At 39.1% G+C, this 12,333-nt stretch overlaps 1 protein-coding gene across 2 annotated transcripts in view; it reads right to left on the bottom strand.

Moving 5' to 3' along the window:
• The window catches only part of LOC120714013 (zinc finger protein GLIS2-like), a 32,487-nt gene extending 26,125 nt beyond the window's left edge, over positions 1 to 6,362 (bottom strand). For both annotated transcript variants that reach the window (XM_040000038.1, XM_040000116.1), the window contains exon 1: positions 5,885 to 6,362. The gene's annotated coding sequence lies outside the window, so the exon portion shown is untranslated. The remainder of the gene's footprint in view (positions 1 to 5,884) is intronic.
• Between the last annotated feature and the right edge of the window lie 5,971 nt (positions 6,363 to 12,333).

Genomic DNA, 12,333 nt, shown 5'->3' with positions numbered 1-12,333 from the left:
GGGGGCAAAACGTGTGACACAACCTGTGACATCTGGCAACTTAAAGAATTTGCAATGAAACAAGACCAAAAACGTCAGTTTGGCAACCAATCAGGAATTTTTTTTTCCCTACTAACGTAAGCGATTCTTGCTTCTGAAGCCAAGTCTACTGACGACACAATAACAGCAATGTTCTGTTATTCACGATTTTCTGGTTTTTTGTATGAAGAAATATCCATCAGATTAGTGCTTAATCATGAAGTAAACTTTTCAGATGGAATTATTTTCGCTCAATGGCAACAGATGATGGAACAATATCATGTAGGGAAAAAGGGCTTTTCCACTCATTTATTTAGTGCATATAAATCCACACTCGCCATCTCTATCTTGTTTTGTTTTTTTACTTAATTGGAGGATTTGCTCACTTCACTTCATCTTCAGTTATTTTATATGAGAATTCATACTTGAATCAAATGCAGCAAGATACCAAGTCCCAGATTTAGAAAAGACATACTGAACTGTAACACACTACACCTAATCTAATGAGATCCACTCTTGCTGTAATCAAATTACTTTAGCTTACACTCATGTAGACATGTATTTTGCTGCAACAAGCAGTTCAATGTGCAATCTGATTGTAGGCGCATGCATTGTGACAGCAAATCCTTCAAATCCTGAAGTTAAATTCCTGGCTTTGTTGGAGACATTTGGAGCATTTTGGTCTTGATCTTGTGAAATCAGTGCCACTTGATTTTCCCTTCAGTGGAATAACTTATTTAAAAAGTTTGGAGTGCTTTTTAAATCCCTCGTCAGACTCCTTATCTTACACAAAGGTTTTCTTCTGAAGGCACTTGCGCTTTCCAAGATGGTGTCACGCAGTTTAATAGCAAAGACCCTGGAGATCAGATGGAGTCTTTGCATCAAGCAACAAGAAGACCCTAGACATGAACATGACATAATTTCCTTAGGGATTATTAAAGCATTCTGATTCTGAATCTAGATCCTCTGGGTCTACTTTTTAATGGTTTTGAATGTGCAATAAAAGTAGTGGACCACCAAAAGAGTTCCAAAATGTTACTTTGTGTCATTAGTTTGAGTATATCACTTTTAAAAAGGGAAACTGTTTTAAAGAGTGTTGAATCTTTGCTTGTCCACATTTGTCAAATTCAGTTCAGATCAAGTCACAACAACAGTGGGCTCAAGACGTTTCATATAGTGAAGTATAACAGGGAGATAAACAATAGAGAGAAAAACCCCAACAATTAAACGACTCTCTATGAGTGAATACTTGGCAACAGTGGGAAGAAAAAACTCCCTTTTAACAGGATGACACCTCCAACCTAACCTGGCTCAGGGAGGGGCAGCAATTAAGCCAACAATCTTTCATGTAGGCTTCCTAGCAGACCTAGAGATTTGTTGAGACTGACACCAACGCAAAATTTAACATCATCAAAGTAGCCACAAGAAAAAAAATAAACAGTCATCATATTGTTGTCCACATCTAAGGCCACTTGAACACAGAACAAGATCCTACGCCCATCTGCGACGGCACTTGAGCCCCCTTTACAATCATAATTCCCAACCTTGAGGAGACAAGGCTGTTTTCCTCTCTTTCTCTACCTCACAACTCACTCCCTCGCTCTGCCAGGGCTTTTTCACTGAGGCCAGCATTTCGTTTGCCTCTTTCCTCCAAACACAAACCCAAAAGAAAGAAAGAGGGGTGGGAGAGGAGAAAATGAGAGAGAGAGACCGGGGGGGGGGGGGGGGGGGGTTTGAGTCGGGATTTTCGGAATTTGGTCTATGTTTGGATTGGAAGCGAAGGCCCCAGCGCTGGGCTCTCAGGAGGATAATGGAAAAGAGGGAGAGAAGAAAGGGAGGTTTATGGCTGTGTGTGTACCCTCACAGGTGGTCGGCACATACTGACGGGTCCGGGGGGGGGCTTTTGTGTGTCAAAATGTGTGTGTGTGTGTGTGTGTGTGTGTGTGTGTGTGTGTTTGTGTGTGTTCACGTGGGGTTGCCGAATTGTGTCCGCCTGTTGGCAAAAGTAACGCCATGTGTGCTCAAAGCATGTATGCTCAAAGATACATGTGTGTATCTTTGCAGATGTTGGCACAAACGCATGTGCGCTTTAGCTTGTAAGAATCAGAGAAGAGAGACGTAGAGAGGAGGTGAGTAAGACATTCCGTAGATGCAGAGGAGTGGGGGGGATGCAGGGAGCCAGTGGTTAGTTAGTGGTTTGAAACTAAGAGGAGAAAAATGAACGTCTCGTCCAGGGCTAGGCCTGAAAATGCTACCGCAAACCAACCAACAAGCCAAGTGGGAGAGGAAAGGAGACCGGAGCACAGAAGAGGAGAAGGGGAAAAAGCGAAGGATATGAAGAGAACCAGTGAGGCCTCCTCTTCCTCCTCTTCCCATATGAGGCCTGCTAACTCCTGCCTGTGCCGCAGGGGAGAAAGAAGGGGAGTGGTGCTTTTATAGCTGGACTGAACCGACTGAACCCATCATGTACAAACAGCAGGGAAAGTATGGAGACAACAGAGGCCTGAGGCCAGCAACCACACAGGGGGCTTCAGATGGTTTCAGGTTGAGGACCACAGGAGGGCTGGAGGTCCAAGGAAGAGAGGGATGGAGGAGTAGAGAGAACCCCTCCAAATCTCCCTCGAGTCCCTTTTCAGTGATACATCAACAGTTTTGGTTGTTCTTCTTTACCTGTTGCTTCTTTTATTCACCTTTGTCCTTCTTTTCTTTCTTTGACTACTTTTCCATTTCTTTTCCTTGTTTTCTTTCTTATTTCCTCCACCCTCATCTTCATTCTTTGGTTATTCCTGCTGCATGTCTGCTCCATTTTCATTTTCATTCCTGTTTGCCTTTATTTTTGTTCCCTTCATTTTGTAACATTTCTTTCGTCTTTCTTTTTTATCCCGTCTTTCTGGCCTTAGATTGCTTCCTTTCCCAAACTGTTTTTTTTTCTTGGCTCATCACTGGACTACTCCACTTATTAAATAACTCATTCAGTCAGTCTCTTTTTTTGGCTAAATTGCTTTCTTCCTTCATTCCTTTTGTCTTTTTTTTTTTTTTGCTGCACTTTTTTTGTATTGCACACTCCCTTTCTTATTTTTTATTCATTTTCTTTTCTTCTAACTACCATCCTATCACATCTGTTCCCATTGTTTTCCATTCTCTTTCCATCATCTTTGTTTCCCTTGTTTTCCCTGCCATCCTTTCATTCTTGCGTTGATTTCCTCCTTTGTTAGTCCACATCAGATTATTTATTTTTCACTTTATTCACTTCTTCCATTTCATCTTCTGCCATCCTTTTCCTCCCCGTGGCTCTGTTTGCCCTGAAACTTTAATTTTTGCCCATACAGTTTAGTCATTTTGTGTATTTTCTTATAACTGATTAGTGTTGTGAACTGTGATCCTTTGTTTCTTTTTTTCACTAACTTTGTTTCTACTTTTTTTGTACTTTCTGGTCTTTCTTCCTTATTTTATCATTCCTTCCTAACTCTTATCTCCCTATTCTATTTGTTTCTTTCTTTCTCCCTCTTTTAACAATTTACTTAAAACTTGTACACACAACCCTGCAGGTTTCCATATGCATGAGCAGTGTTCCCACCCTGTAGCAGACTGAGTGGGTGGAAGGGGCCTGTAAGACAGATGCACCCAACAACAACAGGAAAGGAGTTTTCTTGGCTCAGTCTTTTCTAAAATCCATCCATGTGCGTCTGCCCAACCTTTGGAGAGCAGCATGATGCAACAAGCCTGCAACACACGCAGTACTGCATGACATGAAAACCACAAAATCAGCAAAAACTTTCGCCCCGACCACCATGTAACATCAGTAAGGGATTTTTGTTGGTCTTATGCACCAGTGGCCACTCCCCAAACCCTAAACCAGGATTTCAGACCCCGGAGAATTGAAGTCTAAGTGCAAGAATGAAGTTGGGAAGTTTTTTTCTGATACAAACTTGTGCAGCATAGCACAGAGGAGCTATGCTTGGTGTGAGGAGAGTGGAAGTTTTGTGTGTGCTTTGTGTCCACCTTGCCACACTTATGGGTGTGTAGAGTTGGTGTATATGGGAGTATTTGTGTCCCTAAATATGGCAGCGTAGCGGTTTTAAATTTAAGTATTTCAGTCTAGCACAAGTTGGTAGTTTGTGGACAGAAAAGGTCTTACGGTATGCAATTATATACAAACACAATTGTGGATCACCACAAAAAACGACAATAACGCCACTGTTACAATGCATGAAGCTAAAAATATGTCCCTTGTCAATGCATTTTCTCAGAGTATAGACTTTCTGCTAATTTGGTTCAACTGCTTCCAGAGTGAAGACGCTACATTAGGAAATTCCAGCCAATGTCAGTGTTCAAAATACCAGTCTGGGCAATACCAACAGTAATACTTGGTAATCGTGTAAAGAGTCTTTGAGCTCTTAATCAAATAATCTTTCAACATTTAGTCAGACCACATCTGATACAGGCAAGAGAGAGACACGGGAGATGAACACAGGCCACTGACACTGCTAAATGCCATCTAATTTTTAGATATGCCAATAAAAAGTCAATAAGGTCAATGCCAATATTTGGCTGACATGTTGTTACAACCCCACTTCAAACTTCATGCCCCACCTTGAAAGCACTTTACCCCACCTTTTCATTTGGGCATGCTCGTATCACACAAGCACAGTGGAAACAGTAAAAACTGGTTACAGGATGATGGCAATAACTGTAACACAGGCCAAATGATGTCGATGGTACATCGATGTGCAATGCTAGTCCAGTTAACTGTCACTCAGAAAGCAAAAAGAATTGTGCTGAAGAAATCAAATGTAATTGATTTTATGGGTTTTGTTTTGGGGGTTTTTTTCTTGATTGATATTGAATTTCTTGAATTGATCGAGAAGTAGTTCTAGTTAAGTTGAGAAATTCTTAGTGATCTGACAGCCAAACAACGTCCACCCTAATTTTGTTGTTGTTGTTTGTTGATAAACTGTTTGTTCATAAAATGACAATGTGAAACAATTATTGACCACAAACCTTTTCTTGCTAGATATTCCAACAAGGACATCCAGCTGAGTGTAAGGTATATCTCCAGTCTCAGCACAACTTTTCTTTTGGAAACTATTTTTCAACCAGACATCAAGGTAAAGGGGACAGCTGATGCTTTTTCATATGTAGCAATTCTTTTACAGCTCGTTGAGCCCTAAAATTGTGATGTAACTTACCAATTTGTTACTAACCAATTCATTTGCACTCTTCTATGTAAACAAGGAAATAATGCTGTTGTTTTCCTAGCTGGGACCACTGTCTCTCACATCAGTGTTTCATTTGTTTAAAATTCAGCAAAACAACATTTCATCAAGTCCACAAAGTTTTGGTGACTGGTTATTTCTTTAACTTTTTTTTTTCTCCAAGCAAAATACATTTCAGAAGAAAATCAGAGCTCCCAGACAAAACCCCTGAGGAGCTCCTGAGATTACCAGGAGTAGGAAGATCATATATGGCTGTAAAGATTATTGTCATTAATATTAAATTAATCGTTTTAAGAAAAAATCATAAAATGTTATTTCAAAAACTCAAAGCATATCTTTGAAAAGGTCAGAAAAAAACAATATATATCCAGATTACAGACAAAGAAAACCACAGATGCTAAAGATTTCTAGTATTCTTATTGATTAGATTCATTAAAACCCCTAAAGACAACAGATGTCAACCTGTATTAATACTGTAAATGTTTGTTTTTTTAATACTTGAATCATTACATGGCTCGTATATTTATAAATAGCTAGTTAAATTCTGTAAGTGCTGCCACACTTATGGCCGGCACATATTGTAAACCAATATTAGGGAAACGTCAAGGGACTCTTAGATTTCTAGATACACAGACAAAGCTGAGATTTACCTTATAACAGCCTGTTAGTGAGGCAGATCTTCTCCCTGTAGTTTGCCTGAAGATGCTTCTTCAATGGTCGTACTGTGAGCTCAAAAATTCATCAAAATCAAGCGAGTTTGTCCGACGTGTCCTGTATCATCTTCATCAAAGTTATCGGTTTTCACTGGCTGCTCTCAAAATCAAAGAAATCTGCGTTGTTGAAAAGCAAATCCTCCCCTCGGGGGATCGTTCGGAAGGTAAAATATCTATTGCTAGTGGTCAGTTTTCACATATGAATTGGAAAACCTTGTCCTGGGAATATTTTTCTTCAAAATGACTATTATGTAAAAAAAATTTAAATGAATAGGGATTTTTTTTTTAAAATTGTGTGTCACTCAAATATACGAATGCAGGATACTCTGCGGCGTAAATGTCAAATCTGGCGTAAAATCAGGCTCTCCGAGAGGCGCATCGCTCAGTTGCGACGCTGGTCAACTGAGCTTCCAGTGGCGGAGAGGAGGGAAGAAGCTGTCTGGGTGGGAGGGAGAAAGGGAGAGGGGGGCGTGGAGAGACACTGTGACAGCATGAGCGAGAGAGAGAGAGGGAGAGAGTCTGACATCCGAGGGAGCATTCCTCCTCCAGCTGTTGAATATCTGGACGTTTTCATTGCAGCGCTTCTTCATTTTTATTTTGTCATACTTTCCAGATCCAAATTGTTGCTACATATCATCCATCCGTTTCATTACCGGTTGCCCCATGCTGATTTAAAAGTAGGGTGTAAGTGTGCGTGATTTTCAATATTTTTGGGAATTAAATCGGGAATAATTATGCTACAAACCTTGAATTTCTAGATGTTGATTTTAAATTAAAGCACACACACTCACGATTGGTTGTGTGAGCCTCATGTGTTTGTTCTTGTAAATAAAAGATGGACATTTATTTGTGGTCCCGTTTTAAGGCTTTGACATTTGCCTTTGTGTTATTCTTTCTTTCTTTGAGCTTGAAGTGATCACATAGACCAGAGGGTTGAGAGGCACAGCTGCCCCCTCATTAAAATGAAATCATAATCTTCTTGGATGACCTGTACCACAAAGCAGGTCATTTAATTTTTCATATAATTCTATTACAAATGCACCAAAAGACACAAACAGCAAAGCCACTGTGGTGAGGCCCACAAGAGGCCCAAAAATTGAAGGTGATGCTCAGCAAACAACAATCATCCACAGCAGCCTGTATTGGCACACTTGTCACTCGAATTCATTTATTTGTTTATTTTGCTATTTAGTTGCTTTCAAAGAATATCCGTCAAATTTTAAGATCATTCTGTTGTTTCAGTATGGCTGAAAACTTCCAGGAGGCTGCGACCCGTCACCATTGAGACATCTGCATTTTGCAGCTTTGTTTTGCATTTACTTTTCATTTCTTTTTTACTTCCACTTTCACTCACAGATAAGTTTTAGATTTCATTGTTGCACCGTGAATATGCACCAGTTACCTGTGAGTAGATTTCACTGCAGCTTTTTCATGCTCAGATAGTGAGACATGCAATATCGGTCTCAAGGACTGCACTGACATTAGAGCTTTACAATATTATCCTATACTTTTTAAACACTTTTCAAATTCATAACACAATTCTCCGAAACATTTGTCTGTAGCTCAAAACCAGGAAAACCAGAGAAATTAAGGGCAGCAAAGCTGACTGCTTTGGGAACTGCAGATAAAAAAAACATTTTTTGATTAACTTTTATTTCTTGTATTGAAATGGCTTTTGTTTGCTAATTTTCACATGAAAATATGATGAATACTTTGACCTTCCTCCCTGAAACTAAAACTGTGCAGGCGGGCTACATGTGTGCTGAATCTGAGAACTACAAAGTGGCTGCGTGTTTTTATCACTCCCCTTTCAGGGACATAAATCTCCTAAAACAGTTATATTGTCGTGACCCGGCTCTTTTTTTTTTTTTTTTTTTTGAGGAAGAAGGTCTCCGCAGTCTAATTCATCACTTTATAATGTAAACACTTTAAGGATCAGAGTAAGGGCCGTGGCCTCCAGGTCTCCAGGAAAATGATGTAGAGATGAATATACAACTCTCTCATTTTTTTTCGGTCCATTCCACTGGGGTGGAGGTAGGGAGGTAGAGTGGCCAGTTGGAGTGGCCACCAACCAGTTGGAAGGTTGGTGGTCTGATCTCAGCTCCTCCCTTGTGCTGAGGAATCGTTTAAGCAACAAATTGAACCCTGACTTCCCCTGTGCATCAGTCTTATCAGAGTATATGAATGGTAAAATGGCCTGAATTTGTATAGCACTTTACTTAGTCCCTAAGGACCCCAAAGCACTTTACACTACATTCAGTCATCCACCCATTCACACACACATTCACACACTGGTGATGGCAAGCTACATTGTAGCCACAGCTCCCCTCGGGCACACTGACAGAGGCGAGGCTGCCGGTCACTGGCGCCACCGGGCCCTCTGACCACCACCAGTAGGCAACGGGTGAAGTGTCTTGCCCAAGGACGCAACGACCGAGACTGTCCGAGCCGGGGCTCGAACCGGCAACCTTCCGATTACGAGACGAACTGCCAACTTTTGAGCCACGATCACCCCCCAGAATTGTTTTTAATTGTGTTGTTCTGTTGTTTATGAGCCTTTTCTTGTCTCCCATACGTGTTTTATGTATGAAAAGAAAATTGTTAAAATGTTCGTCAGAGCCCAGGAAGAATAGCTACTGCTACTGCAGGAGCTAATGGGGAACTTGGTAAACTAAACTAAACCATTCTCTTTTCTTTTCATACTTATTACAAGGATGATGACAGTCACTTATCAGATGCACAAACCTGTTAGACATTATTAGCAGCAGCAGCAGCAGCAGCAGTAGTAGTAGTAAATGTCAGTTTTCAAAAATGTCCTTTTTTGATAATAAAATGTTAAAAATTAAAGTATTATGACATGAATACTCCAGCGAGTATTAGCGAACAACTTTATTAGGTGACCAACATGTTTTAGTTTGTGGCCTTCATCAGGGTCATTGCAAAACATATATTTTTTAAAAAAAAAACAGGAAATAGAAAAAATCCAAGTGGACCAATCACACATTCATCATACTTTATTCAAAAAAATAAAGTATGGTCGTTTCTGCAATCCAATCATGTACAGTATGGACTAAGAATAAAATAAATCTGTAAACACCTTAAAAGGTTGTTCTGTCAATCTACAGCAAACCCATTTCATAAATTACACGTCTTTTATAGTTATAGTTATTCATAGATGTGAGGAGATCCTGTGTGAACATTAGCAGGGATGTTTCTGAGACCCAAGCAAAACTATACAAAAAACCTCTCACGGAGATTCAGGAAAACACTACACCCTGCAGGGTCATTTTTTCCTCACACCAGCCTTTTTAGTGTTCAAAAGCTGTGCTGAAGTGTTTCTACATGCTATTGACAACATGATACTTACATAGTAATAACAAACAACATGTAAGCATCTAAAAATATTCTAAAATGTCCATATTTGATATTTCTTACAGCACTTTATATTTTCTTTTTCTCCAAGGCAAAAACCAGCAGCTTAGACAAATTTGATTCATTTGGTCAGAGAATTGAAGAAGTAGCACAGAAGTGAAGTGATGAGTAGTTTTTAAAATACAAAATACAAACTCGCTGATGTGATGCTTGTCATGTTATGTTGTCTCTCTCTGTCTTGTAGTGTGATCACCTCCAGATCTCCATGAAAAAATATTCTTTGTGATACTTTAAATCCTGATATATGAATTGCAATAAATTAATCCTGTTTAATCAGATTTACAATTATCACTTTTAGTGAAATATTCACTATTTCTCTTATATTATCATGTAATGATCTTTGTAGAAGAATAAAAAATTATAAAAAAAGAAATACTAAATGTCAGCTACTTCAAAAGTACGTTTTTTGGAAATAAAACAATAAATGAAATTTACTTTATGGACCAGATGAGGAATCTGTGTATTAGGAAGACAATGATTGTTGTCATATCTAGTTATATGAAACAAGCCTGCCCTGACAGCCCTGATAAATTCATCATTAGTAATTAATAATGATAACTGGTTTTGGTGTAACACCTTTGGATTACTTCACACATCAAAAAACTAGACATAGTTTAGTTTAATTTGGACAAAAGGATGATTAAATATTATTATAATTACTAATACTGTATTATATTATATATTACACTTTGATGCGATGGCTTGCAAGATATCAGAGTAGGACCGAAGCAACTCTAGTATGCAAAGTTTTAAACAGGAAGTAGCTGTGGATGCGACATTACTGATCAGCAGTAATAAGTTATAAGTAATAAGGCTAAAATATTACTTCAGTATATTAATTCAAATACATTTGGAGAAACAGAAATTTTAAAAAGTTCAAAAGACACAAATGTTTTAATGTAAAAAATAAGTATGTTAAAGCCAGATAAGCAAACTTGATATTTGCTGTGTTCTAGATAAAATTCTAAGAAGACGTATGAACATATTTCACTTCCTTGCAACTCTTTACACAGAAGTGAGATTTGTTATATATTTGCCATCAGTAGCAATATCAGCTACAGATAGTAGTTATGGTTACACGCCAAAAGGATTTTTAGTGTACACTTTAAACACTGCAAACCCCAAAACAGTAGCAGAACTTTAAAAAAACAAAACTTAAGGCAACCTATTGCCTTAATCTGCATGATTTCAGATCTGCTTTAACAGACTCGTCCTAAACGAATGAGTGAGAGTGATCACAAATGAATCTGCTAATTACAAGATGATTTTAGGACAAATCACCTCTCCAATTTCTCGTCTTCATCATAATCTTCATCAGAAAGGTGTTTACACTACTTGTAAAACAGAGGATTCTGCAAAATGTCATGATAATTTAATGTGTTTAAGCATGAAAAGATGTTGGAGATTGAGCTAAAGGCAGGAAGGAGAAAAGGCAAAATAAAATAAAAAAATCTGAACAAAAGGTCGGTTGGCTGCCGGTTCGAGCCATTTACCATTTAGATAAATTGGTACATTTTTTTTAAGTAGCAGGTACTTAATATGCAAAGTAGATGAAGCTGATCAAAAATAATAAGCTGAATGAACTGAAATGGAACAAAATGTTAGATGAACTTACGCTATTTCTTAGTTTTTTTTTAATTAATATTACATTACTTCATTTATTTAAGTAGTTTCAGCATTTGCATTTACTGTGTATTAAACTAGACCAGCTAATAATAAAAGTCTTGAGTCATGTATTCTGTTTCCAACCCAGACATTCATGTGTTAAAGTGTTCTATAGGCAGTTATATACAACAGTTCTCCAGGCTTTCTGAAGGTCTGGCTGCTTTTTCACTCATTTTCATTCCAGTCCTTAAACTTGACCATTTTCATAAGAGTGTTGTTGGTTTTTTATTATTATTTCTGAAGCAACCTAAGCCGGACCTATGACTTAATCCTGTTACTTCGCATATAAAGAAATTCTACAAGTAGAGCACAACAGTAAGTAGCAGACCTACAAAGCTCTGTACCCGAGGTAACCAGCAGAGACCTACAACAAGCACGTACAGTGGGGCAAAAAAGTATTTAGTCAGCCACCGATTGTGCAAGTTCCCCCACCTAAAATGATGACAGAGGTCAGTAATTTGCACCAGAGGTACACTTCAACTGTGAGAGACAGAATGTGAAAAAAAAAAAAATCCATGAATCCACATGGTAGGATTTGTAAAGAATTTACTCGTAAATCAGGGTGGAAAATAAGTATTTGGTCAATAACAAAAATACAACTCAATACTTTGTAACATAACCTTTGTTGGCAATAACAGAGGTCAAACGTTTACTATAGGTCTTTACCAGGTTTGCACACACAGTAGCTGGTATTTTGGCCCATTCCTCCATGCAGATCTTCTCGAGAGCAGTGATGTTTTGGGGCTGTCGCCGAGCAACACGGACTTTCAACTCCCGCCACAGATTTTCTATGGGGTTGAGGTCTGGAGACTGGCTAGGCCACTCCAGGACTTTCAAATGCTTCTTACGGAGCCACTCCTTTGTTGCCCGGGCGGTGTGTTTTGGATCATTGTCATGTTGGAAGACCCAGCCTCGTTTCATCTTCAAAGTTCTCACTGATGGAAGGAGGTTTTGGCTCAAAATCTCACGATACATGGCCCCATTCATTCTGTCCTTAACATGGATCAGTCGTCCTGTCCCCTTGGCAGAAAAACAGCCCCATAGCATGATGTTTCCACCCCCATGCTTCACAGTAGGTATGGTGTTCTTGGGATGCAACTCAGTATTCGTCTTCCTCCAAACACGACGAGTTGAGTTTATACCAAAAAGTTCTACTTTGGTTTCATCTGACCACATGACATTCTCCCAATCCTCTGCTGTATCATCCATGTGCTCTCTGGCAAACTTCAGACGGGCCTGGACATGCACTGGCTTCAGCAGCGGAACACGTCTGGCACTGCGGGATTTGA

This window comes from Simochromis diagramma, unplaced genomic scaffold (genome assembly GCF_900408965.1).
Source record: "Simochromis diagramma unplaced genomic scaffold, fSimDia1.1 OVJJ01000798.1, whole genome shotgun sequence".
Taxonomy (NCBI): Eukaryota; Metazoa; Chordata; class Actinopteri; order Cichliformes; family Cichlidae; genus Simochromis; species Simochromis diagramma.
This window is presented reverse-complemented; position numbering and strand designations above follow the sequence as displayed.